This window comes from Quercus suber, unplaced genomic scaffold (assembly GCF_002906115.3).
Source record: "Quercus suber isolate HL8 unplaced genomic scaffold, Cork oak 2.0 scaffold_473, whole genome shotgun sequence".
Classification (NCBI taxonomy): Eukaryota; Viridiplantae; Streptophyta; class Magnoliopsida; order Fagales; family Fagaceae; genus Quercus; species Quercus suber.
The window spans coordinates 538,134-565,737 of record NW_027069924.1 but is presented as its reverse complement, the minus strand read 5'-3'; the positions used below and the strand labels follow the sequence as shown (position 1 = coordinate 565,737).

General features: G+C 34.3%; 1 pseudogene; it reads left to right on the top strand.

The window, feature by feature from the left end:
* The window catches only part of LOC112029674 (sugar transporter ERD6-like 5), a 53,851-nt pseudogene that overhangs the window by 3,134 nt on the left and 23,113 nt on the right, over positions 1–27,604 (top strand).

Genomic DNA, 27,604 nt, shown 5'->3' with positions numbered 1-27,604 from the left:
CCTTCTCCAATATCAATATTTTTACAATAATTTAAATAAGTTGTACCTTAGTTTATTTTTCAGCAAGATCTCGATCTTGTAGATTTATTTAGGATTTTCTCGGCATCTCGATCAAATATCACAAACTTTGTTTTGTTAGTTGCATTAAAAACTTCAATTTGAATCCTGTATCTAAAGTAGTTTGCAATTGTATATATATAGTAGTTATAGTGAGATAAATATATTATAAATATTTGGAAAGTATGTAGTTAATGTGAGTGCCTCTAACTTTGGGATAGAAAAATTTATTTTTGTTTTACATTTTGCACACCAAAATAATCCTGTTTGTAATTTGACATTCCTTTCACAAAGTACGCATTAAATGTAATACCAACACATTGTTGTATCAATGTTACTTATTATTGCAATACCCTAACAGTTCACATCTTGCAATGAACTTTGAAATTAATATGTATTTTTTTTATGTAAATAATATGATCTGTTATAATTTTTATACATAAATGATGAGTATAATTTGAAATAATTAACAAACCTTTTTCGTAGGATCTCATTCAATGCATTTTATCTTTACTATTATCTTCATTTTATTTAAAGATAAATCCTCCTATGAAAATTGTTTTGCATGTATTTTTGGTATTTCTTGTATAGGATCATGTTTTTTACCATTCCTATCATTGAATTTTTTTTAAAGAAATATTAATTTAATGGCATTTTGTGAGATAATATATGCTCTTTATTAGACTTTTTTGTTATTATAAATTTTAGAAATATGCACTTGTCAATTATTTCAGCAACCTAAGGGATCTTAAGATTTATATATATTTTTGTTGCGCTGGTCAATGGCAGAGAATTTGTCTGCATAAATATAAATTGCATAGAATATTATTAATAGACAAAAGCATATTGAATTGAAATTGGGGAAAAATGAAGAGATATTTCATGAGAATGAGATTTTCTAGAAGTATCATTTATATGTGAGGGAGAAAGAAGAGAGTTTGTAAGAGGGTAAGAGTTTTTACTTTGATTTACACGTGGGAATGGTCAAACTTGGGTCATAATATGTAAAGTAAGAATTAGGCCTGAGTTTTTCATAAGATTTGGTTTACTTTTAAAGATAATCAATTTTATAGTGAATAACTTTTGATCTAATTTGTCTAATTGTCAAGAAAAACTCATATCAATATAATAGTAAAAATAAGTTATTATGATTTATTGGGTAATAGTAAAAAAAAAACTTAATAAAAATAGGTAAAAAATGCTAAATTTATATAATAGTAAAAATAAATTACTATGATTTATTAGGTAATAGTAAAAAACACATAATGAAAAAACGTAAAAAATGTTAAATGCAATAAGTTACTATGATCTATTGAGTAACAGTTAAAAAAGAAAAAAAAAAAAAACCTTAATAAAAAGAGGTAAAAAAATGCTAAATTTATATAATAGTAAAAATAAGTTACTATGATTTATTGGTAAAAAAAAAAAAAAAAAAAAAACCTTAATGAAAAAAGGTAAAAAAAAGTTAAATGCAATATTAAAGTGCCACGTGGCAGGACCTCATGCATTCTCTCATGAGGTCTCTGCTTTTATTTATATATTGATGTGGGATTTCACTACTTTTAACTAAACAACTTAGAACTAACCACACCACTCACACGTAAATATTCTAACAAAAGGTGCTCTTTGGATAATGAAATTTTTTTTTGAGAGATGGACTTTCTCAAGTCCAATGAAAAAAATTAGGACCCCTCTAATTCAAGAGATAGAAAGATAAATAGAACTTTTCTCTTGTATTTACTGCTTAAAACCCCTCTTTGTACCATACGAACATCATTTCTTCAAATATAAACGCATGATTCAGCTATTTTCTGTCTTTGATTAACTTCTTTGTCTTTCCATTGTGGATTCTTCTCTCTCATTTTTTAGAAATTAATTGTGTTGATCAAGAATTCTTGTTTAGGACTTCTATCAAGTGTTTTTTACTCCAACAATTATAATTAATATATTTATACATTTTATTATAATTAGTCTTCTTTCATATATGTAGTTTAACTTATGTAATATGTTTGAAAATTATTTAAATTTTAGCGGATACTTTTTTAATCAAGGTTATTAAATTTTATGCTAAAATGCAAAATACACTCTCTAAGTTTCCCTATAATCCATGGCTGAAGCTTCAAATTTAAGAGGGAGAGAGTGAGATTGAATTTTGTTGAGTGAAAATTGAAAAAATAATACAAAGAGAAAGAAATCCAGTTTAAATATTATGAATAGACCAAAACAACCGCATTTTAAGGGGGTTAACGGATAAGTTTAATGGAAGAATAACAAAGGCCTTAATTGAACACTTTTGAAACATAGAAGATTGAATTGAACGAAAGCAAAGTTAGGGAACTAAAATGAATTTAGTGAAATTTAAAGAGTGGGTTTTGTATTCCATCCCAATTCAAAAGCATACCCATGTCTTTTCTATCACCAAAATACACTTTCTCTCTTCTAAACCACTTATTTATAATATCACACCCAACAACTTAACAAAAGATGCAACTCGTAGAGTGAGTGATTGTCTAAATTTGATAAAGATAGGTTTTCTTGTTGAAAAGTGAGCTACAAGGAGGATATGTATCATTGCATAATATAAAAGACTAAGAATTGATAGCCACTCCTCTTGAGTTAGAAAATGTCCGAGTAGATAACTAAAAATTGTAGTATATATAGCATCATGGTTTTCAAACCTGTTAGGTTCTAAGGTCTTAGGAGTTTTTGTATTTAGAACTCTAATTTGTAATGTTGGCAAACTTTGATCAAAACAGTGTATTTAGTCTTGTTTAGAATTGCTCAAAGTTGGTTTAATATTGTAAAGTTGGAATCGAGTGGCTGCAGAAGTACTTGGGACTTTCGGCCTGGCTCGATCGATCGAAGAATAGACTCGATCGATCGAAAATCGCACAGGTTGAATATTCTGCAGATTTTCCAACTCAGCCCTACTTCATTAAACGTTTAGGGTTTTGTGTTTTTACCCTAGGTATATAAACTAAACCCTAGCCACGTTTTTTAGGGTTGTCCATATTGCTTTGTTGCTTAAAAAGTATATAGAATTTGGAAATTATTATTGTAATTTAAACAAAAATTAAATTAAATAAATAAAAAAAAAAAAACTCAATTTTTTTCTACCCTACAATCCAAAAGGTGGTTCATGATGATTGTAACTCTTTGTATTTTTTATACAAAAATTAAATTTTATATTGATTGTATTCACCAATTTATATTATACCTATAATATTTTCTAATGTAAAATATTTTAAAATGCGAAGATTATATGATTGACAATTGGAAGAATGTTGAATTAATGGTGAGTTGGATTTAATGAGTTAGAGAATGTGTAAAGTTGCACTATTTATTTATATATTAATATCATTTAAAAAAATGAACAAAAAAAAAAAATTGTAACATGACCGATGATGCGGCTCAACTTGAGCATAATAACAATAAATGTTAAATTTCAACTTTTAGATATGTATATATTTTTTGGTATGTAATTTAATTAATTTCAAAATGAGACGAGCTTTATGATATTCTTGTTTCTCTACTTTTCTCTTTTTCAGTTGTTCAATATGTTTCACTTGGTTTTAGTAATGCATTTACAAGTGTGTTTAATTTTATTAGGACAATCGACTTAATGCCTTGTACCAGGAACGGACCCACGTTGAACCCAAAGGGGGCCCGGGCCCCCCCTGGGCCCAAAAAAAAAAAAATTAGCAAGTAAATTTGCCCAAAAAAAAAACAAGAAGAAGACTTGGGCCCCCCCTTTCTTTTTAACCCAGCGCCCCTCCAAAAATCCTAAACCATCCCACTGAGTCGGCCAGCCCATTTAAATGTAAAAAAAAAAAACAAAAAAACAAAAAAACAAAACAGAGTAAAAGCACTAACCCAGCAGTCCAAAACAAACGGAAAAACGAATTGAAAAAAAAGAAGAGAATCTAACAATATAGGGATGAACTATAGTTCGTGTGCTTTATTTTCAGCTCATCCCTTTGTTATCTAATATGAACAACAATATTTATCTAAAAGCGTGCTTGTCTCTGCCTTTCAGTGTTAGGGGAAATGAAATGATCTAGGCTTTGTTTTCTACCAGGTCCTGGACTGCCTTTGTTTTCTTTTTCTTTTTGGGAAAATATTTATGAGAATATTATGAGATTGTATTGTCATAAGTTGTCATGAGTTCCTCACTTTTTGGGAAAATATTTATGAGAATATTAAGAAATTGTATTGTCATAACTTATTTATGATTTTGTAGCTGAATGGGTCTCTAACTTGAGGGTTTTTTTAACTAAAATTTTAAAGTTTCAAAGAGTTGCTCAAAATGGTTTGTCCTGTTATTAGGTTGTTACTCACGAACTAACAATATATTGAAAATAAGGCTTTGTTGCTCCAACCTTCATAGTTCACAAGTATTTAATCTATCCTTCAAAACCTAATATAATTTTTGATTATTTGTGAATCTTAGAATCTAACAATCTGTGCTTGTGGACTTGTAGTATTTGTGTTTTTACTGATGGTGATGAATTGATGTTGGTGATTGTGAATTGAATCTGTGCCTGTTGTGTTTTTTGCTTTTTTCTTTTCTTTTTTTTTTTTTGGCTTTTTGGCTTTGTGACTCTCTGTCAATCTGTGTTTGTAACACACTCTCTTATATTATATAGATAAGAGTGAGAGAGAGAGAGTGTGTGTGTATTTGATTGTTTGTTGACTAGTAGTTGGGCTATATAAGGACAAGTGAAGTGATAGAAAAAAAAATGGTAAAGTTAGGAAAATTTTTTGCTAGTACTGCATAATAAATTCATAGGGCCATAGGGTCAGTAGTGGGATTGGGTGAGGGTCAGAAATAAGGAGACAGGACAACGACAAAGAGATAAATAAAATTAGAGATACAAAGACCAAAGACAAAAAAGAAAAAAACAAATCATATAATATAGTAAATTGTCACATAAATTTAAGAAAATAACAGTGATTCACTTGCGCCTATTGTTAACTTATAATGTTAAATTAGATAAATTTATAAATTGAAAAGAAGTGAAAAATACTCCATTTATATATTGAAAAGGATATAGTTTTGACATTTAGTTTGGATTCAATCATAGATAATTTTGAAGATTTAAAAGAGCGTCAAGTTCTCTTTTCATAGATAATTGCATTAAGAACCAATAGTGTTTCATGTCTTTTGTTTTTGTTGGTAGTTGATTGTATCTTAATATATTAAGAAACAATGATTTTTGTGTATTTGTTTTGGTTGATAGTTTTTTAATACTATATAGATGCGTATTTGAAAAAAAAAAATTCGCTTAACTCCGGCTCCCCCCAGCTTGAAATCCTGAGTCCGTCCCTGCCTTGTACTACACCATCTATCTGTACTAAGGCAAAAATACAGCAAATGAATCATGGCCACTGAAAGCTGATGATAATTTCCCTTAAGCATTACTGTTTTCCCTTCTACCTTTAGTTGGCTAAGAAAAATTTATTGAAATTTACTGCCATTAATAAGCAAATTTTCATAGGCAGAAGCTGTTGTAAGTGCTGCCCTGTCACTCATGCTTCACTAACAAAAAACTCAAGAGATCGATATACGCTGTCTGCAATTAGAGATTTGTTATGGCTTTTCAAACATACTCTGCAGCGTTTATATACAAACAGCAGAGCATAACAAATCAAAGTGTGCTAGAATAAATTCCATAATTACCTCTTTGCTTAACACGTGTCTATAACGAAACTCGCTCCCTCATGCTCAAGCTAATCCGACTTGGCATTCATTAAACAAAAACTGCAGCGTTTCTTCTCAGCTGCTTGTCACGTGCTCTTCACTTAATTAAAGGTCTTTTATTAGAATGACACCGTTGCACTATTTTGCATATTTTCATTAAGCAAAACGACGGCGTAGCGTAGGAACTCTTTCTTTCTTCTGTTTTAACACCATGTTCTTCACTTTTTTCTCTTTAACCCGCCAACGAGGGCTTGGTTAAGTGGGTAACGCTCGGACGTTTCGTGCAACACACTAAATTCGAGTTCCGTTGCCTGCAGGCTTTTGTTGGTGGGTAAACTTAGTGGTGAGGTGTACTCACAAAATGTGAGGTGACTCCCACACAGAAGGTACAGAACGGGTACCGACTACGGACTTCCTGAACGAGGTCACTGGCTACCTGCCCGGGGGTGTAATATAACTATAAAGACCCCCATTTTTCGCTTCTCAAAAAAAAAAAAAATCTCTTTAACCCTTTATTTAATTCTTTTTCTTTTTCATCTACTTTCTTATTCTTTAGTTCTTTTTTTATTTACTATACTTTGCCTCATTTACTTACATTTTGACTCATTTATCTAAAGTGCTAACTAGAATATATGTGGGGCTTTAAAAGGCTTTAGTATACTCTTAAGTTCTGAGCTTATGTTGGATGAAAATTGATTCAAAGTTGTAGTATTCTAGGACTCAAAGCCCTCTTATCACCTATAAGCAGGGGAAAATAAGCAATTTCTTTTGTTTGTTTTCCACTTGATCCTTAGAAGCCACAGGGAAGTGTTCGTTTATCTTTTTCTTTAATTATTAGCCAAGTTGTCATGTATAGGTAGATCAGAATGAGATGTATTTATTTGACCAGTTAACAATTTGTGCAGGTATTTAGTACGGCTCAAGCAATAGGCATGGTTGGATTACCCCAACCCTCACACGCCTTCACTTTTACTTTCCAATTTCTTGGTTTCTCTATGGTAACTAACATGATTATTTTGGCTATGATACTTCAGGATCATTTTTCATATTCTCAATCGTTTGTGATTTAATTGTTGTATTCATTGCAAAGCTGGTACCAGAGACCAAGGGGCAAGCATTGGAAGAAATACATGCATCATTTACCAATCCTCAGCGCAAAAACTCAAACCCTTAAGACATATAAGAAAATTTGTTTATCTTAGTTCAACTGAAATCTAAAAACCCTATAAAACAAACTTCCACATGTGAATTTATACTGTTCAGTTGTGGGGTTATATCATGCATCATGATCCTCTATTCAATTACCTATTCTACCCAATAAATCACTCAACATTTCTTCATGGCAAAGAAAAATGTCATTGGAAGCATTTTGGGAGAAATCAACTTATTTGATTGGTGGGGAAGATCATCTTTCCATTCTCAAGTATTGAGAAATTTATGCACACCTTTCTCAAGGTTATTGTAAACATCCTATTATCATCAAAAAGTTTTGTTTATGTTATTTTCATGAATCATGATATCAAATCATCAATTTTCCCTAACTGATTCGGTAATTTTATAGCTTATATAAAACTAAAAAAAAAAATACTGCAATTGATAATACAAGATTGGAACAAAATTTTCCTAGCACATTGGTAGCCTAATGTTTATGAGGGCAAATCATAACCAGCAATTTTCCTAGCACATTGACAATAGTTAAGTTGGCATTCCTAAGCTATTTGCTTTTAAGTATATTGTACAAAATCATAATCACTTAGAAGAAAGATTAACCATCCAAAGTCGAAAATATAAAATCTAAGAATATCACAAACAACCACCACAATGTAGAAAATTGCTAATTTTGTAATATAACTTGGTTGCTTTCTATTGAACTTGTAAACTAGAAATAGTATAATAATTTTTTTTCATAAATTATCATTTATCCCAATAACTTGATTTTAATTTTAAAAGAATGATAACTCTAAGGGATTGCACAATTGGTTAGGAACCATGCCTTAGGAAGCAACTCAAAGTCTAAAGTGATGGGGAAGAGTGAATTTTCATCACTTAATCAATATTTTTTATACGTTCATGTGGCAAGTTAATGTTGTAAGCATTTGACATCAGTGAGCATTTGAAGGTTCATGTAGTAAGTTGTAACAAAACTCTTTGAAAGCCATCTCATGAGTTGGGGGGTAGCAAGTAGCAACAAAGGGTAGAAACTAAGACAGGCAACCTCAATTGCAAATTTGGATTTTGGAGTAAACCAGTTCAGGGAGTGTTGAAGTTAAGTGTATAATACTGATGGTGACTAAAGCTCTTGGCATTCAATGAACAACAACAACAATAACAACAACAAAAAAGAAGACCAGAGGGATATTCTCAAACTCAAACCATCATTGAACATAACTCCGAAAGAGTTTATAAAAGCTTTGAATAAAAGTGGGGGGCATGTGGGTTGGTTTCTATCAACTTTAATCGAAGATGGACTTCCCAGGTCGGTTGAGGAGAGCTCCTTTTATTGGTTCACCACCCCCCCCCCCCCCCCCCCCCCCCTCTCATTCCAAAGCACCTTGGCCACTATAGTTCCAGAGGAAGTATAATGCATTTGTCATATCCAAGTCTTCCTAAGATTTGAGGTATTGAGAGCATTCCTATCCGCCTAGCTAAAACAACATTTAGTAAAAAAAAATATAAATACATAAATAAATAAAGATAAAAGAAAAAAAAAATTAAACCCACCTAAAATGTGCACACATGAGTGTTAATATTTTTTCCGAAAAACTTAACAATGAATAGTGTCCTCAATACATCTATTGAGCACGGTTCACTTAATACACCAAATAAAAATCTTATTTTATTCACACCTTGGGAGNGAGATCGCTGGATCTAACCTCGGACATAACGTTCTTCCCACTCACCAAACCTTCAAACCAATCAACTGATTGCCTAAGTAAGGGCAACAATTCGACCAACACCACCCTAAGGCCACTACCCTCAAAAACAAAATCCCCAAAATCAGAGAAATTGCCTAAAGCCCCTCCTAAACGCGCAAAGAAAAAAGAAACTGAGGGACAAACAGTTCTAACCTCAGAACTACCAACCATGAAAACCCAACCAAAACTCAAGAAAGAAAAAGACAGTAAAACCAACTGAGTTGCAGAAAAACCAAAAACGAAAAGAAACAGAAACAATAGAAAAATCAGGAACAGTACTACAAACATAAAAAGAAACGAGGAAAAGAGAAATAGGAGGGAAAGAGAAGCATACCTTAATCAGTGGCAGAGTGGGAAAGCTTTGCTTGGCCAATGTATCAGCTCAGAGAGAAATAACAGGAGAAAACTAGAAGAAAATGGCAGAAAAGTAAAGAAGAAGAATGAAAAGAGAAGGAAGTTAAAAAGAAAAGCTCGAAAAACGGAAAGGTCGGCGAGAAACCCAATAGTTTCATTACCTCAAACATTAATTGCCCCAATCAGCACTCGCCACGATCTGTGAAGCGCCGCCGCTTCGCACTTAATACGGAGCGAAACCCCAAGAGTCACTTTACATCATGTAACCCTTCATATTCCGTGATCGTCATTAAGTCGACGAACACAGAATCGGGGGGCAGATGACGAGGTAAATAAGCACTGATGAAGCCATCTGTGAGAATGATCGTCCTCATACGGACGAGAACGTCCCCAGGACGAGCAGCGCAGAAGGCCACGGTACTGACGAGGAAATTCAGTCCCTTTAATGCAGTCAACTGAACGGTTACACTTCCAACTGTACGAACCGTTTGGAGACATTGATGCCTCATTACACAGTCTTGAAGCGTTACCCAATGGAGCATTAAGACCTCCATAACTCCTCCAACGGCTAGGGACGATGAGAACAAATATAAAACCCATACACTCCCACGAAGGAAAAAGACAAGTAAGAAAGAATACTGTTTATTTTGCTCTTTTTGTTCATTTTACTTTCCTCACAAAGAAGACCCTATATTCTAACTTTGGCATCGAAGGCGTTGTGGCAGGCACCACACCGGTGTGCACAAAAGGGAAGGAGGAGGGATTAGCTCCGTCCGACGAACATCACTGACAAGTTTACACTTATCAATCACAGACACGGTTCATCACCTAGCTTGATTTTTTCTGATCTGAAAATTAGGATAAAGTTCAACTATGATTTGGAGAAATGTTAAATAAAATTAAAAGGCATATAACATTTAGGATGAATGACATTTCAAAGTTTGAGTGCAGAGAATAATTTTAGTTGGCAGTAAGGACTATATGACTTGGAGATACTGATCTGATCTTCATAGAGAAGTCATTGTTTGAGGTTTCAAAATGAAGTGAAATGTTGTATCTTGCTGTTTATTCAAAATCCACTTTGTTGCATTGCTTCGTAAACTATCTTCTGCTTGCCTTATACATTTTTGTATATGATTTTCTCAACATCTTTTGGTTATACTGCAGTACTCACTTTTTGGTTTGATATTGACAATTGGAGCAATGATAGGTGCAATAGTGAGTGGCCAAATAGCAGATTACATAGGTAGAAGAGTTGTAAGTACTTCACCCTGGAATCATTGCTGGTGGTATTATAAAGCTTCAAACTCCACGGCTCACCAGTTTTTCAATTTGTTGGTTGTTTTGCAAGGCAGACAATGGGCTTGACAGCCCCTACTTTTTATATGAAAAGATGTTTACATAAGGATAATGGAAATCGTTGAGGCAGCATCACAATTTTGTAGTTGCTCTTACATAAAACTAAAGTTTAGATGATCATACATGAATTAATTTGTCGTAAGTAGATATGTTATCTTAGCTTCACTTCATAATGTCAAATGTTTGGTGCTTGTTGAAAGGGTGCTTGGTGGCTTGACCTTGGGAGACTGTTGGTAGGTTGTGGGATGGGACTCCTTTCCTATGTGGTAAGTTGTTAAATTGCAATTTCAATGAATTATCTTTCATGTAAACAGTAAAATTAATTGTGTTCTTGATAGCAATTAGGGACCTATATATATAGCGGAAATAACACCTAAGAATCTTCTGCGCGGCAGGGGGGGGGGGGGGGTGGTTTACAACTGTTCATCAGGTAAGGCAAAAGTCTCATGAATATGGAAACCGTGTAAGTCATTGCCCTGTTCACCTACTAATTGCCACTCATACAGTTGATGACTTGTTGTGGGGTATCTTTAACATATCTAATTGGAGCTTTTGTGAATTGGCGAACTTTGGCTCTGATTGGTAAGCTTCCCTGCTCTTGTCCTGTATTCTTGTCATTTGAAGGTAGTTTCATAAGAAGGCTTCTTTTTTTTTTTTTCTTTTTTTTTTTCTTTTGTTTAATTCAGGAACTATACCATGTCGAGTACAACTTCATGGTCTATTCTTCATTCCAGAATCTCCAAGATGGCTGGTGAGTTATTCAAAATTTTATTAGAAGATTTTTTTGGAAGGTGTTGGGAAGATAACACATTGGAAAGACTCCAATTGAGGAGTTAATATAACATATCGTGACACCACTTAATCCAAAAGCTTGAGGCAATGGGTTTAGGCTCAATTATGTTATATTTAATCACTCACTTTTATCATTATTATCCAATGTGGGATTTCACTACTTTTAACTAAACAACTTAGAACTAACCACACCACTCACACGTAAATATTCTAACAAAAGGTGCTCTTTGGATAATGAAAATTTTTTTGAGAGATGGACTTTCTCAAGTCCAATGAAAAAAATTAGGACCCCTCTAATTCAAGAGAGAGAAAGATAAATAGAACTTTTCACTTGTATTTACTGCTTAAAACCCCTCTTTGTACCATACGAACATCATTTCTTCAAATATAAACGCATGATTCAGCTATTTTCTATCTTTGATTAACTTCTTTGTCTTTCCATTGTGGATTCTTCTCTCTCATTTTTTAGAAATTAATTGTGTTGATCAAGAATTCTTGTTTAGGACTTCTATCAAGTGTTTTTTACTCCAACAATTATAATTAATATATTTATACATTTTATTATAATTAGTCTTCTTTCATATATGTAGTTTAACTTATGTAATATGTTTGAAAATTATTTAAATTTTAGCGGATACTTTTTTAATCAAGGTTATTAAATTTTATGCTAAAATGCAAAATACACTCTCTAAGTTTCCCTATAATCCATGGCTGAAGCTTCAAATTTAAGAGGGAGAGAGTGAGATTGAATTTTGTTGAGTGAAAATTGAAAAAATAATACAAAGAGAAAGAAATCCAGTTTAAATATTATGAATAGACCAAAACAACCGCATTTTAAGGGGGTTAACGGATAAGTTTAATGGAAGAATAACAAAGGCCTTAATTGAACACTTTTGAAACATAGAAGATTGAATTGAACGAAAGCAAAGTTAGGGTGTGAAAATTGAAAAAATAATACAAAGAGAAAGAAATCCAGTTTAAATATTATGAATAGACCAAAACAACCGCATTTTAAGGGGGTTAACGGATAAGTTTAATGGAAGAATAACAAAGGCCTTAATTGAACACTTTTGAAACATAGAAGATTGAATTGAACGAAAGCAAAGTTAGGGAACTAAAATGAATTTAGTGAAATTTAAAGAGTGGGTTTTGTATTCCATCCCAATTCAAAAGCATACCCATGTCTTTTCTATCACCAAAATACACTTTCTCTCTTCTAAACCACTTATTTATAATATCGCACCCAACAACTTAACAAAAGATGCAACTCGTAGAGTGAGTGATTGTCTAAATTTGATAAAGATAGGTTTTCTTGTTGAAAAGTGAGCTACAAGGAGGATATGTATCATTGCGTAATATATAAGACTAAGAATTGATAGCCACTCCTCTTGAGTTAGAAAATGTCCGAGTAGATAACTAAAAATTGTAGTATATATAGCATCATGGTTTTCAAACCCAAACCATTTAAAGAATCAAAACAAGGAGAAGTTTAAGGTTATTGTGGTCAGATCAATGTCGAACCATAATGATGTCATATTTAATTTTGTAATTAATAAAAATAAAAATAAAGGTATATTAAATTTATAGATATTAGCAAAATTAACTAAAAATATTTATAAAAAATTAAAACAAAATTTCAAATAAAATTTCATGATATTATAAGGTTAGTCGAAAATAGTACAACATAAATAAGCATGAAAAAAAAATTGTATAACAATCCTTTCATAGTTTTAAAAAGGGGACTGGATTGACCAATTGAATCGGTTCAACTACGAACCAGACACAAAATTGGATAAAAAATAAAAATTGAGAAAATTGTTGGTTCAATCGGTCCAATGCAAAGGCATTATTCTTAAATCACAAGTAAATTTATCAAAGAAATCAAACTTAATAATATTTAATAATTTGAGAGAGAGAGAGGTAATGGAATAAATTGAAAAATTATAAATCACATAAATCTAAAATAAATATAATAATACTTCATAGTTGTTCCAAGGAACCTAAGTGGTACTTGGTTATAATACAAGCCTTTGTTCTTTAAAAGACATAAGGTCTCAGGTCCCAGGTTCTAAAATAAATGCAACTCTTTGACCTAGTTGAAATGGCTTACAATTCGAACGGTTTTTCGGGTCAAACCTAGTTTAAGAGGTTCTCTCAAATTATTTGAATGCCCAATTCTCACACGTAAAAAATCGATTCCATGACTGTTTCACGATTAATCCAATTGAACTGACTAACGTGGCCCAGGTCTGACAACCTTTTTTTTTTTTTTTTTTTTTTTTTTTGAGAAAAGATCAATGCTACCTATATTAAGAATCTCCCCAGGTTTTTACCGAGTGGTTTCCTGGGTGATCATATCTTGTGTTATTTATTATTCCGCTGCTTTATATCTTGATATGATTATTTGATTGCTTTAACCTAGAATTGCATAATTTGACTAAGTAACAATTTGGCTAATTAATCTAGGCTACGCTATCTGTGTGTTTAAGGGGTCTAAATTTCCAACAAAACCAAAACCATTTAAAGAATCAGAACAAGGAGAAGTTTAAGGTTATTGTGGTTAGATCAATGTCGAACCATAATGATGTCATATTTAATTTTGTAATTAATAAAAATAAAAATAAAGGTATATTAAATTTATAGATATTAGCAAAATTAACTAAAAATATTTATAAAAAATTAAAACAAAATTTCAAATAAAATTTCATGATATTATAAGGTTAGTCGAAAATAGTACAACATAAATAAGCATGAAAAAAAAAATTGTATAACAATCCTTTCATAGTTTTAAAAAGGGGACTGGATTGACCAATTGAATCGGTTCAACTAGGAACCAGACACAAAATTGGATAAAAAATAAAAATTGAGAAAAGTGTTGGTTCAATCGGTCCAATGCAAAGGCATTATTCTTAAATCACAAGTAAATTTATCAAAGAAATCAAACTTAATAATATTTAATAATTTGAGAGAGAGAGAGGTAATGGAATAAATTGAAAAATTATAAATCACATAAATCTAAAATAAATATAATAATACCTCATAGTTGTTCCAAGGAACCTAAGTGGTACTTGGTTATAATACAAGCCTTGGTTCTTTAAAAGACATAAGGTCTCAGGTCCCAGGTTCTAAAATAAATGCAACTCTTTGACCTAGTTGAAATGGCTTACAATTCGAACGGTTTTTCGGGTCAAACCTAGTTTAAGAGGTTCTCTCAAATTATTTGAATGCCCAATTCTCACACGTAAAAAATTGATTCCATGACTGTTTCACGATTAATCCAATTGAACTGACTAACGTGGCCCAGGTCTGACATTTTTTTTTTTTTTTTTTTTTTTTTTTGAGAAAAGATCAATGCTACCTATATTAAGAAATTGAAAAATTAGAAATAAGGGAATTTAAAATACCTAGAGGTACAAACTCCATCCAAACTAAGAAAGGAGAAGAAAGTATAGCTCTCCTCATTAAGACATGAGTAACTACATTGCCCTACCTCCTAGTATGAGAGAAGGAATAGTGTTGGAGATATTACGTAAAGTGATAATGGAAGAACAAGGTTAACACATAAGACAGGCACAAAATAGATCACTTGAGGGCACAATATCATTTTCATTAGATAATATTTTCCCCCCACACTATTGTTACTCAAAAATTATCGCAAATTTGTTCTTAGGATACAGCCAAGATGTTGGGTTCTATATATAGCAATTCTGGAGAATGATCATAGGATTTCTTGTGTTTTTCTCTATTTATACTCATAGGGATATATTTCATCAAAAGTCACGTATGGAGAGTTAAAATATTTCATAAAACCGTTCACGAGGCTTAAAACCTCTTCAACCTTTTTGAACAGTCACTAGAAATTTCTGCAGAAAATCTTGTTTCACGACTTTCGATTAATTGAAAGTTCCTTTTGATCGATCGAGTGCTCTTTTCGATTGATCGAACAAGAATGGAATAGTGATCAAGACATCCAGAGACTCCAGGATTTTTTCTTTACCATTTTCGATCGATTGAGCCAAAGTTTTGACCGATCGAAAATATTGATTTTTGAATTTTCACTTAGAAAATTTCAGAACTTGAATTTTTACTTTATGAAACCATATTCTCCAAACTCAAATATCATTATTACAACCTATCCTTGTATATAGCTATATATACAACAAATAGTTCACAAGAAAACCAGCAATTGAGTGGGTAATACCAACATTCAGAGTAAGAGCCTTGTAAACAATCTTAGAGTCTCCTTCAAATATAGAATGGGTAATACCAATTTCTATCACAAATTGTATTTGTATTGCATCACTCTAATTCAGTTGTAATCCAAATTAAAAAACTATACTTTTATATTGGAATAAAAAATTGATTTAATTTAAAAAAATTACGCTGGTTTCTAACATGTGAAAAATTGATTTCACGACGGTTAGCCCAATCATATTGGATCAAACAAGTATTAATTTTTTAACTATAGTTTCCATGATATTAGTAAAATAATTTTTTTAATTTACTTGATTTAATATATATTTTAATAAATCACATTATTAAAATATTTTATTAATTTACATTAATTATTAGTATTGTTTATTTAGTAGTTTTTTTTTTTTTGAGAAACCAGACTATCAGTAGCCTGGGCTTTTATTCCACGAGAAACCAACTCAATGAATGTCAAAAACTACAAGAGGGGCAATGTCCTCAGGCATGAAATCAGTCCATACTCGAGTGTCCCTACAATTCTTGGCTTTTTTGGCTAGTGCATCTGCTACAACTTTGCAATGCCTAGTATTAAAAATAAATTCAAAAGAAGAAAGAGTAGCAACTTGGGTTCGGATATCCTTGAGAATATGGCCATAAGACAAGTGATTTGCGTTGTCCTGATTAAGAGCTTGGATCACCTAGAGAGAGTCACCTTCAAAGATAACATCTTGAAGGCCTAGCTCCACTGCAAACCGCACCGCTTGGCGACATGCAAGGGCTTCTAACTCCACAACTGATTGAGCTGCAGGAACTGATGTGGATAATGCTCTAATAGCCTCACCACGCCAATCCCGGACGATCACACCTATCCCTGCTTGATTACAAGACTTGAAGACAGCGGCGTCAAAATTAACTTTGAACTTATTTTCATCAGGTGGCTACCATTGCTGAGGCAAAGGAGGGCCCGTAGCAGCTGGTGTCTAATCTAGGACGTCCAGAAATTCTTGAAGATAGCTTCCGGCCAAAGAGCTTATACAATTGAGGGGCTGGACTTGATGGTTGAGTCGCAGAGCATTGTGTTGGTTCCACAGCATCCAGGCGATGGTGACGAAGGTCTCGGCTCTGTAGTCTTCCTTAATCTGCATGAATCGGTGAAGAAGTTCTTGAAAGCTCAATGCATGGGCATTAACAGAGGGCAGGGACCAAGAAAGCGAGCTCCAAGCTGGTTCAAGTTTTGTGCAAGACTATAGCGTGTGGAGGGTGTCCTCGGGCTGAGTTTGATAGGCGCTGCAAACCTCTATGGTGGCAATGTGTCTCCAAACCAGACTGGTCATTGTGGGTAGGGCATCGCTGCTCGCACGCCAGGCAAAATGCTTGAGCTTGTTTAGCACTCTAAGTTGCCACAAACTTCTCCAGAACTGCCTCTGATTCTCAAACGATGATGTACCTGCATGGTTAGTAGAATTACGAGAAACAAGAAGCTTGTAGGCACTCTTTGTTGTGAACATACCCGAAGGAGTGAGGCCCCATATAATTTTGTCAGGAGGAAGTCTTATGCTCAAGGGCATGCCGCAAATGACTGTCGCTTCATGGGGTAGGAAAAGTTGATTCACCAAGGTCGAATTCCACCCTCTCAGCTCCGGGTTAATTAGGGAACTCACCTTAGTTTCTGGTGCAACTGAGGGAAGAGATGAGATGACTGACTTGTTGGATTGAACTGGCAGCCACTTGTCCTCCCTTATTCTTACTGATTGCCCATTCCCAATCCTCCAAACCATCCCTTCCTGAATCACATCCCTAACACCTATAATGCTCTTCCATGCATAGGACCCCAAAGTAGAATCCTTAGCTTCAAGGATTGAACAATCCGGAAAAAATCGAGCTTTGAACACTCTATGGCATAAAGAGTCCGGATGATTAATCATACGCCAAACCTACTTGGCCAACAAAGAATCATTAAATTTTTCAATGTCTTTAAATCCCATCCCTCCCTTCTCCTTATCTTCACACAATCTTTCCCACTTAACCCAATGTACTTTCTTACTATCTTCGCTGTACCCCCACCAGAATTTTGTAATGAGAGTTTCCAGTTCCTTGATCAGACCTTTAAGGAGCTTGAAACAACTCATAGTGTAGGTAGGTATCGCCTGGATGACCGCTTTGATAAGCACCTCTCTACCAGCTTGTGAAAGGAGTTTCTCCTTCCAACCTCATAATTTTCTCCAAACTCTTTCTCTGATGTAGACAAAGCTTTGTTTTTTGGCACGCCCTACCAATGCTGGCAAACCCATATATTTTTCATACTGACGAATAGCTGGCACTCCTAAAAGTTGTTGAATCTGATTCTGCATATCTTGCTGGGTGTTTGCACTGGAGAAAATGTTTGTTTTTTCTCTATTTATTTTCTGCCCAGAGCCTTTTTCATAGACTGAGAGTAAATCAAGGACCCTTTGACATTCCTCCACTTTCGCCTGACAAAAGAGTACATTGTCATCTGTAAAAAATAAATGAGATACCCGTGGGCCATTTCTGCAAATAGATACACCTCTGATGTCACCATTGACTTTAGCCTTTTTGATAAGTCCTTGTAAACCCATATCACAAAGGAGAAACAAGTCGGGAGATAAAGGGTCGCCCTGTCTAAGGCCCCTTGTAGGTTTAATGTTACCCACAGGTTGGCCATTAAGGAGGACAGAATAGGAGACTGTACTCATGCAGGAAGATATAAGGGAGACCAACTTATTCGGGAAGCCTAAATGTTCCATGACCTTCGTCAAAAAAACCCAATTTACCTTGGGTTTTTCTTTTAAGGTAATGCAAGGTTTCAAATGTCATAAGGACATTATCAGTGATAAGTCTACTTGAGAGAAAAGCACTTTGATAGTCATCAATCACATGGGCTAAGATTTTTTTCAACCGGTTAACCACCACTTTGGCAATTAATTTGTATACAACATTACACAAACTAATTGGTGTAAATTTAGCAACTCGTTTCGGGTTTTTAACCTTTGGGATAAGGGCAATGAAGGTAGAATTGAGGGATTCATGAACCCTACCCGAATTTAAAGCATTAAGAACAATAGAGATAACATCATCACCAACAATATGCCAATAAGTTTTATAAAAAATGGGAGACATACCATCTGGACCAGGTGCAGTGAGTGGGGCCATTTGTTTAAGAGCAAGGAGCATTTCTTCAGCTTGATAGTCTCGGCTTAAGGAAGCACTCATTTCAGCTGTGATTACTGGTTGCAAACCCATAAGGATTTCATCAAACTGACTTGAGTTTGATGATGTAAACATGTCTTGAAAGTAGTCTTCAACCACTTTGCCCAAAACCTCTTCCTCTTCAACCTAAACTCCGGTCTCATCTTTTAAACCCAAAATAAAATTACGTTTATTTCTTTGGGTTGCTCTACAGTGGAAATATCTGGTATTTTTATCATCTTCCTTTAACCAAGCCGTATGGGAACGCTGCTTCCACGTACATTCTTCCTTATTTTTCAGTTGCTCAATTTCAGAGCGTAGCATGTGCACATGGGTAGGATCAGAAACATACCCACCCAACTCCTCCACTACCTTCAACTCCTTTAGCTTTTTGGCTATGGAGTTACGGACATGACCAAAGGATTGTCTATTCCAATCTTTCAAATTGTCTTGAACTGAACTGAGTTTTTTGTTGAAGCCCCACACCGAAGCTGCAAGGCTAGTTGAACCCCAAGAATCTTTGATAACCTTTTCACATGAATCATCCTTAACCCACATGGCCTCAAATCTAAAAGGCCTGCCCCGCCTATAGAAACGCTTCAGTTCAGAGTCCGAACATAGTAGTATTGGCTTGTGGTCTAAATGAAAGGAATCCAGATGATGGATTCTGGAAGTAGGAAATCTCAACATCCACTCCACTGTGGCAACACCCCTATCAAGTCGGATCCACACATTGTGAGCACCAGGTCTCCTATTGCACCATGTAAAAGGGTAACCATTAAATCCCAAATCCTTCAATCTACAATCATCCAAAGCATCTCTAAATAACTACATCTGTCTTTCAGGTCGATCAAGCTAGCCAAGTTTCTCCTCATCCAACAAGATTTCATTGAAATCACCCATACAAATCCAAGGAAGAGAGAAACGACGACTTAAAACACGCAACAAAGACTAGGAGTTTTCTCGGTTGGCGGTGTCGGGGTCACCATAGAAACTCTTAAACCGCCAGGCGTCATTAACTCCATGGTCCACAATAGCATCGATGTGGTTATCGGAATAAGACTGAACATCCACAGAATAATCGGCTTTCCAAAGTAAGGCCAAACCATCACCTGTATTGCCACGTGGAACAACAAAAATGTTAGCAAACTGCATTTTTCTACCAATTCTTTCCATAGTATTTTTTTCAACTTTGGTTTCCATCAAGAAAACTATCTTGGGATCTTTATTGCTCACCAACGCGGCAAGCTCTTCTTCTGTCTATAGGTTCCCAAGCCCACGACAGTTCCAGGTAAGGCAACTCATTGTGATGGGTGGGACTGGACACCAGTCTCCACCTAAAAATTTTCCTGCTCATACCACTCAGACCCATCCCTCCGCTGCTTTTTGGATCCCTAACCATCTTCTAGTTCCGACCATGGTCTCCGATCTAAACTACCCTCTGAAGGTACAACCTGTTGCTTGATACTGACCACACGAGTAAGCCTCTTAAAGGACTTGAGCGAGATAGGGGTGGGTTGATTACCCACTATATTAGTGCATTCATTTAGAGGAGAACGTATGAGCACAGGTGGTGCATGATTTTTTGTAAGGTCCACCATTTCCTTAGCTTGTGAGCCAATATTATAATTCAATATTGACCCATTACCCATGCACTTGTCCATACGTAGCCCCTTTATACTATTAGTCAAACTGTTTGTGCCTCCAATTTCAACAACACCATGATTCATTGGTGCTTCACTGGCCCCACCGAAAGCCACATGTGGAAGATTGATTGCTTGTGACTCTTCCATTACTACTTCCCTCATGTACTCACGTTCACTCACATCACCAGAGGCTTATTTTGTGGTTGGGGTGCTCGTGCTAGAAGCTTGGGGCAAAGCATGAGCTCCTTTACTACCCGGTTTTCTCCACCAAGGAGCTTGAGTGCGAGAAGAGCCTTGAATAACAGTTACAGTCTTCCTTGTTGGCCTAAACGTATCAGCCTTCATCCATTCCCCGAATTGTTGATCATCCTTCTTCATGTTTTCCTTGCCTCTAATCCATAGTTCGCAATCCCTGTCTCCATTAGAAAGACGACCACACCAGTAACAAAAATTGGGAAGGCGTTCATACTTAATACCAACCCAACCTATTTGTTTACCTTCAAACCACAACTTCCTGCATCTTGGTAATGGTTTTGAAATGTCAATGGAAATGTGCACCCTTAAAAATTCACCTCTGTTACCATCGTCTTCTGGATCTGCAACCTCAATGATCTTACCAATGGTTTTGCCAATGGTTTCACCCGTGGCATGGTTTAAACTCTTCTTAGGCACATTATGAAGCTGCACCTAGAAAGTTTCCCTTAAGGACTCTAAGGATGGGATTTCCTCCATGACTGAAACCCTCTCGAAGATCACAATGTGCTTGTTGAAAGTCCACAGTTCATGCTCTAACACATGTTCGAGGTCTAGGTTATCCTCGAATTCAAACAAGAGAATATTGTCTCCGATGTCCCGGATTTTGAGTTCTCCCACCGGTTTCCACAAGGGTTTAAAAGTATGAGCAACCGAGTCAACGTTGAGAGTTCTTTTGGTGAAAAAGCGCCAAGCCAAACGGTGAGCAGTCTCCTTCACAGGTTGTGGGGCTTCCGCCCCGTGCTCCTCATCATCATCCAAAGTGAATCGGGACCATAGACTATCCAACCCAGCCATTGTTAGTTGTAGCGAAAATAACAAAACTCCTTATACCCCTCGTTAAACACTGAGAGATGCAGACAGAATAACCAACCAAACTAACGAACAAAGGAACAATCCGTCCTACCAGGCGCTGAGGTGGCTAGAGGGAACAGAGACCTAAACACTGTCAGGGACGTTATTCTACAGGCGGCGTAGGAAACCCTAGCAGCCAGAGAAACACATTTTATTTAGTAGTTACAGAAAAGTGATTTCAACCTTGAAAAGTGCCACTTATTAAACTGACAATACCTGCCATTTCTTGTTCAAAGGAGGAGATTTGTTGATTGGGTGAATCAAGTACTGAATTTATGTAAGGTTCCACATTTGGATGAATTCAACCTTCACTTTGCTGTTTATGGTGATTAGTTTAAAAGTGATATTGATAGTTGGATCAGCTTTGCATTTCAAAAGAGAGTTCAAAGGCTTCATTTGATTTTCACACGTAACTGGGCTTTAAATAACAGGCCATACGCTCTTATTCCTCCAATGCTTTGTAATTACAGACTTGATTCGTTAACTGAACTTCATCTCTGCTCTGTTGAGGTCACTGGAGAAGCTCTCGAATACATTTTATCTGCTTTCCCACTTTTTTAATCCTTATATGTATCTATGTCAGATGTGATGAATTTCAAAATTTCTGGCCCACCACTCAAGTTAAAGCATCTTGATACTTATATAGAAAATCTTGTGTCATTTTAATATATGGGAGCAATGAAAAGCATTTCATTAAACTACGCACCCCAGCTCATTAAGGCATCTTTTGCTGGGCCTCATGCCTGCTATATCATCAAGAGTCTTTTCTAGCCTCCAAGCTATATCTTTTAGCTACAGACACTTGTATTGGACATAGGTTCTAAGGCCAGTTTGTAAATCCAATTTTTTGCTCCCCCACCCCTCTTTTCACCTTTTGAAAGAAAGACAATAGAAACAAAAGAAGAAAGCTTATCAATTTTTTGTTGGGATTTAACACGGTTTCCCAAATTTTGCAAGTTAAGGAATCTCAAGCAATTGGAATTGGTACTTGAATTATTGTGTGTTCTGCCTCCTCCTTTACACATCCCTACTACGCACAGCTCCTTCATTAAATAAATTTACAATTAAGGTGAATATTCTTACTTCAAAGCTATCGTTGTGGATTATAGGATGTTGTTTCTTTTTGGCTGATTTTATTTTGCCACCCATCCTAAAGTATTACTAATTTTGCAATGTTACCCTAAAATATTGATGTGTGCAATTCACACCCCATTTTAAGAAATTGTAGCAATGTACCCTTAAATATGAAAAATGCATAAATTACCCTTAACACAAATAATGAAATGGCAGTTTAGTACACTTGGCATGTCAATTAAAAATAAGGAATTTTTTATTTTCTTAGTTTTCTAAGTAAATCTATTGCATTTTTTCTTATTTTTTAACATAAATGTTTGATATGGCATATGCCACATGTACTAAACTGCCATGTAACCAAATGTATCAGGCATAGATTTTGTATATTTTTTTCCCCCTGATTTTATAGGGTACTTGATACAGTTCTTTGAAACTGGGGTTTAATTGAAAAAATTGATTGCAAAAGGGGTGTTAGTTTTGGAAGGTAAATTGTATGTTTCCTTGATTACTATGGATTTTACATATTTTTTATACTTATTATAAAGCTTTCCTTTCCCACCAATTATTTACAGATTGGTAGTTGGTCAAGTGTACTATTCTTTTTCATAGTCTGAGATTTTATATATATATATATATATAATTCTAATATCTTCATTTACATTGTGAATGTCACTAAACAACACAGCTACATCTTGTTTTAACTTCTAACATTATGTTTTGTTTTTTTCAGACCTGATGTCCTCATATTAAACATAGCATGGATCGATTAGCTTTATTTATCATGAAGTTTGTGTTACTCATTTATGTTTTTATCTTCATTATAGTTCACTGTTTTTTTTCTTTTCTTATTATTGGATGAACTAAAGGAAAACTTCTTTTGATTAGTAATGAGTTAATTACAGAAGCAAACAAGTACACTGTGAGGCTACATCATAGGGTTACAATCTAAACTTGAGAAGAGTGATAAAAAGTAACGAGCATTGGGTACTGTTTATTGCGGTCATCTAATCATACAAGGATCGTAAAACAAATATTTGATACTGTTCAAGGAGGGCCACTAATAGTTTAACAAAACTGCAGCGTTTCTTCTCATTTCTTATTCTTTTTTTTTTTTTCTTTTTTTTTTCCTTCTTTTTTTTTTTTTTTTTACTTTTCCTTCATTTTCATATATTTTTATGTTTTCCCCTATTTTCTTAATCATGACCGAATCTCTCTTCCATCTTTTACTTTTCTTTATCATTTTTCCTTTTTCTTTATGACAACCATATGTTTGTATTAATTTTATTTTGAGTCGCAATTCCAAATTATTTAATTCATAGATATCTCCAAGTCTAAAACCTAAATTAAATTTTTATATCCTTTATCTTATAAATTGTATGAAAGTTGCTAAAATTTTGTAATTCAGTGACATAAAAATTTTCATTTCAAATTAAAAAAGAATAAAAAGGAATAAGTTTGAGTCTCTTATTGTCTTTTTTTTTTTTTTTTAATTATTAAATTATCAAAAAACATGGTATGAGAGTTGATTTTGTCTAGAGAAATGCTACATCCACTATTTTCACATCACTTTCACTACAAGTCTTAAATGACAAGTTATTATTGGTTGTTATAAGTGGACAAAAAAGTAATTTAAGTTGTGTATTCAAATTAAAACTAATAACAACTTATCATCTATGATTTGTTATAAAAATATTATGAAATACAGTGTTTTTAAATGTTTTTTTATGCTTGTTGAAAGGATGCTTGGTGGCTTCACCTTGGGAGATTGTTGGTGGGTCGTGGGATGGGACTCCTGTCCCATCTTGGTGGATACATTTGAAATCAATTCATGGAATTCAAATATTCAATCATGAGAGAATATGACAAGTCAATCCATACGCGTACAGAACTTTTAGAATTCCCTGTACAAATTAATAAAATTATTATCACTCACCATAGGTGCTAACCATAACAATAATGCTAAAAACAAGTATATGGTAAAATCATGTGCCCAAAAATCAAGCAATTAAAATAATGAGTGCAATGAATTTACCAACTTATAGTTCACTGTATAAAAAAATAAAATAAAATAAAATAAAGAACTTATAGTTCACCGGTATGAAAATCCTAATATACCTTATGTGCATTGGTCTGCTCACATCTGCCATTGGTTTGCAATCCGTTTTTACCATTTCTCCCCTGCTCTTACACTTTGCAATTCACTTTCTCTCACATTTCAATTTAAAAGAAGTTAAAAAAAAAAAAAAAAAAAAAAAAAAAAAAAAATGAGTGGTATTGGTCCTTCTATTAGCTTTCTTCACTAACTCACAATCCCCAAACAACCCAAATCCCTTTAAGCAGAAGCTCCATACCAACCTCCATAGCAATTCCAAATATCAAGCCACAACCACAGAAGACTTCATCGCAAAATCCAAATCCCATTGCTACATCAACCCAAGGATGATACTTTACTAGCAACATAAAATATCCATATCTATATAAAAGAATGGATCGGCTTCAAAAAGCCCTGATATTACATGAAAGATCCAAAACTATATGAAAGAAATCATTTTTTCCAATTTCAAATTTTGATTTGAAATTTGGTTGTCGTTATTGCAATGGAGGTTGACATTGAGGTTTTGGTGAAAGGGATTTGGGTTATTTGAGTATTGGGATAAGTCTAATCTGTTAAATTTTTTTTTTTGACAACTCAGATTGTGAGATGGTGGTCATGTGTAACATTTTTTATTAAAAAAATTTATGTCACATTATTGTTTTGTTAGAAATGTAGGCAAGAAAACTAACAAAAGGACCAACAATAGTCAGTTTTTTAAACTTAAGAGACTAATAGCACTCCCTTAAAACTTGAGGACTAATTACCCTCTTAGGGTAAACTTTAGAGATAATTACCAATATAATTTCGCCAAAATAATATTATTCGTTTGTTATTAATAATTAAAAATAGCTATGTGATAAAATTATTTGAAAGAATAACCTCTTTAAAAGTTACACACAATTTCAATTATAATACATTTTGCACTGAAATCGTGTTTCAAAAATACAATTTTTTGCAAAATTTAAAATTTTAATACTTAAAATCATGTTTTCAAAACACAATTTTCAAAAAGAAATTAAACTATTCTTAGGAATAGTTTCTTCCCAATGTTATTTTTAATAATTATACATAATGAGGTTATTTTTCCAAGAAACCCCCAACTTTCAAGTCATATAGGCTTAATTATAACTCAGTTAGGCCTAAAACCTAACAAAGTTGGACTATCAACGGATTTATTAAAACAAAGTTGGGCCATATCCAAGTAATAAAATATGGACTCTCCACTGGCAATAATAATTATAAAAGTTTACGTTTTAGCCACAATTGTTTCATAGGCAATCAATGACATATTACAATAGAACTTCAGCTTTCGCTCTTGACACCCCTAGTTGCTGTGACTTCAAGAAATAAATAAAATAAAATAAAAAGGGGGAGATGTTAGTTTGAAGTTTAGACATGGATATATAAAAATAAAAGAGAAAGATATGTATATAAAATCTCATAATCACTTAGAAGAAAAGCTAACCATCTAAAATCTAAGAATATCACAGAAGACCACTGTTGGAAATTTAGACCCCTTAAACACACAGATTGCGTAGCCTAGATTAATTAGCCAAGTTGTTACTTAGTCAAATTATGCAATTCTAGGTTAAAGCAATCAAATAATCATATCAAGATATAAAGCAGCGGAATAATAAATAACACAAGATATGATCACCCAGGAAACCACTCGGTAAAAACCTGGGGAGGATTTGACCCACCGATCCTCAAGGCATAACAGAATTCACTATGAAAGAATTGAAGTTCTTACAGAAGGACTACAAGCTCCCCGCTCGACTTCCTAATGCTACCCACCAGTAAAACTTCCTGACACGACCACGCGCAGGCTCCGAATCCACGGACTACTTCTTTCTTGAATTCTTCAATCAGCTACAAGCTCCCCGCTTGCTTTTCTTTTTAAGTTCCAATGGTTGCAACTATAATGATCTTCAAGATGTTGAAATCATCTCTACCTTGAAAACCCTAAGTTTTGTGTAAAGGAAGTCTCCTCAAAGATCTCACACGAGATTCACACAAAACAGCAATGTATGAGCAACAAAGCAATATGGACAACCCTAAAAAACGTGGCTAGGGTTTAGTTTATATACCTAGGGTAAAAACACAAAACCCTAAACGTTTAATGAAGTAGGGCTGAGTTGGAAAATCTGCAGAAAATTCAACCTGTGCGATTTTCGATCGATCGAGTCTATTCTTCGATCGATCGAGCCAGGCCGAAAGTCCCAAGTACTTCTGCAGCCACTCGATTCCAACTTTACAATATTAAACCAACTTTGAGCAATTCTAAACAAGACTAAATACACTGTTTTGATCATGGTTTGCCAACATTACAAATTAGAGTTCTAAATACAAAAACTCCTAAGACCTTAGAACCTAACAAACTCCCTTTGGCAATCCGTGACAAAACCCTAATTCACAGCTCAAAGTTTTACAAATAAAAAGCCCTTTACAAAGGTAATGCTCATAAAATCAAATTCAGCCTAACTACTATCCATCAGTTGCAAGTGTAGACAGCAGCTTAGTTGAATCAACCTGTATATTCCTGAAATACTCAACAAACGCATAAACGCATGTGTGACAGAAAAGAGTAAAAACAACAGGTATAACATTCTTGTAAGATCCACACAACACAAAATAAAGACATATAAAAATGAACAAGTCATAAATATAAATCAATACGCAGTGAATCATAAAGCAACAAGAATCAATAAAAAATAAATGTATATCAAACAATGTTACTCCCCCTAACATGAATATCCCAAAAAAAATGATATACATAGTGAAGCACCTAGATACAATCTAAAACAATATCTCCCCCTAACAACAAAAATCTCTACAAGACAAAACTCCAAGTCAAAACTCCACTCCCCCTTTTTGTGACGGAATGCCAAAGAGCAATCATGAGTCGCCATCAAAAGGAGGTGGTGAGGAAGAATGAAGACGTGCTAAATCCACTCGAAGAGCACGAATCTCATCCAGCAAGTCCACCAAAATCTGACCATGAGCCTGCTGAACAGTCATGACAGTCTCCAAAGTACGACGAACATCAAAGTTGGCCGAAGGAGGTGAAGGAACATCAGCAGCAGCAGTATCAGCACCAACTGGATCA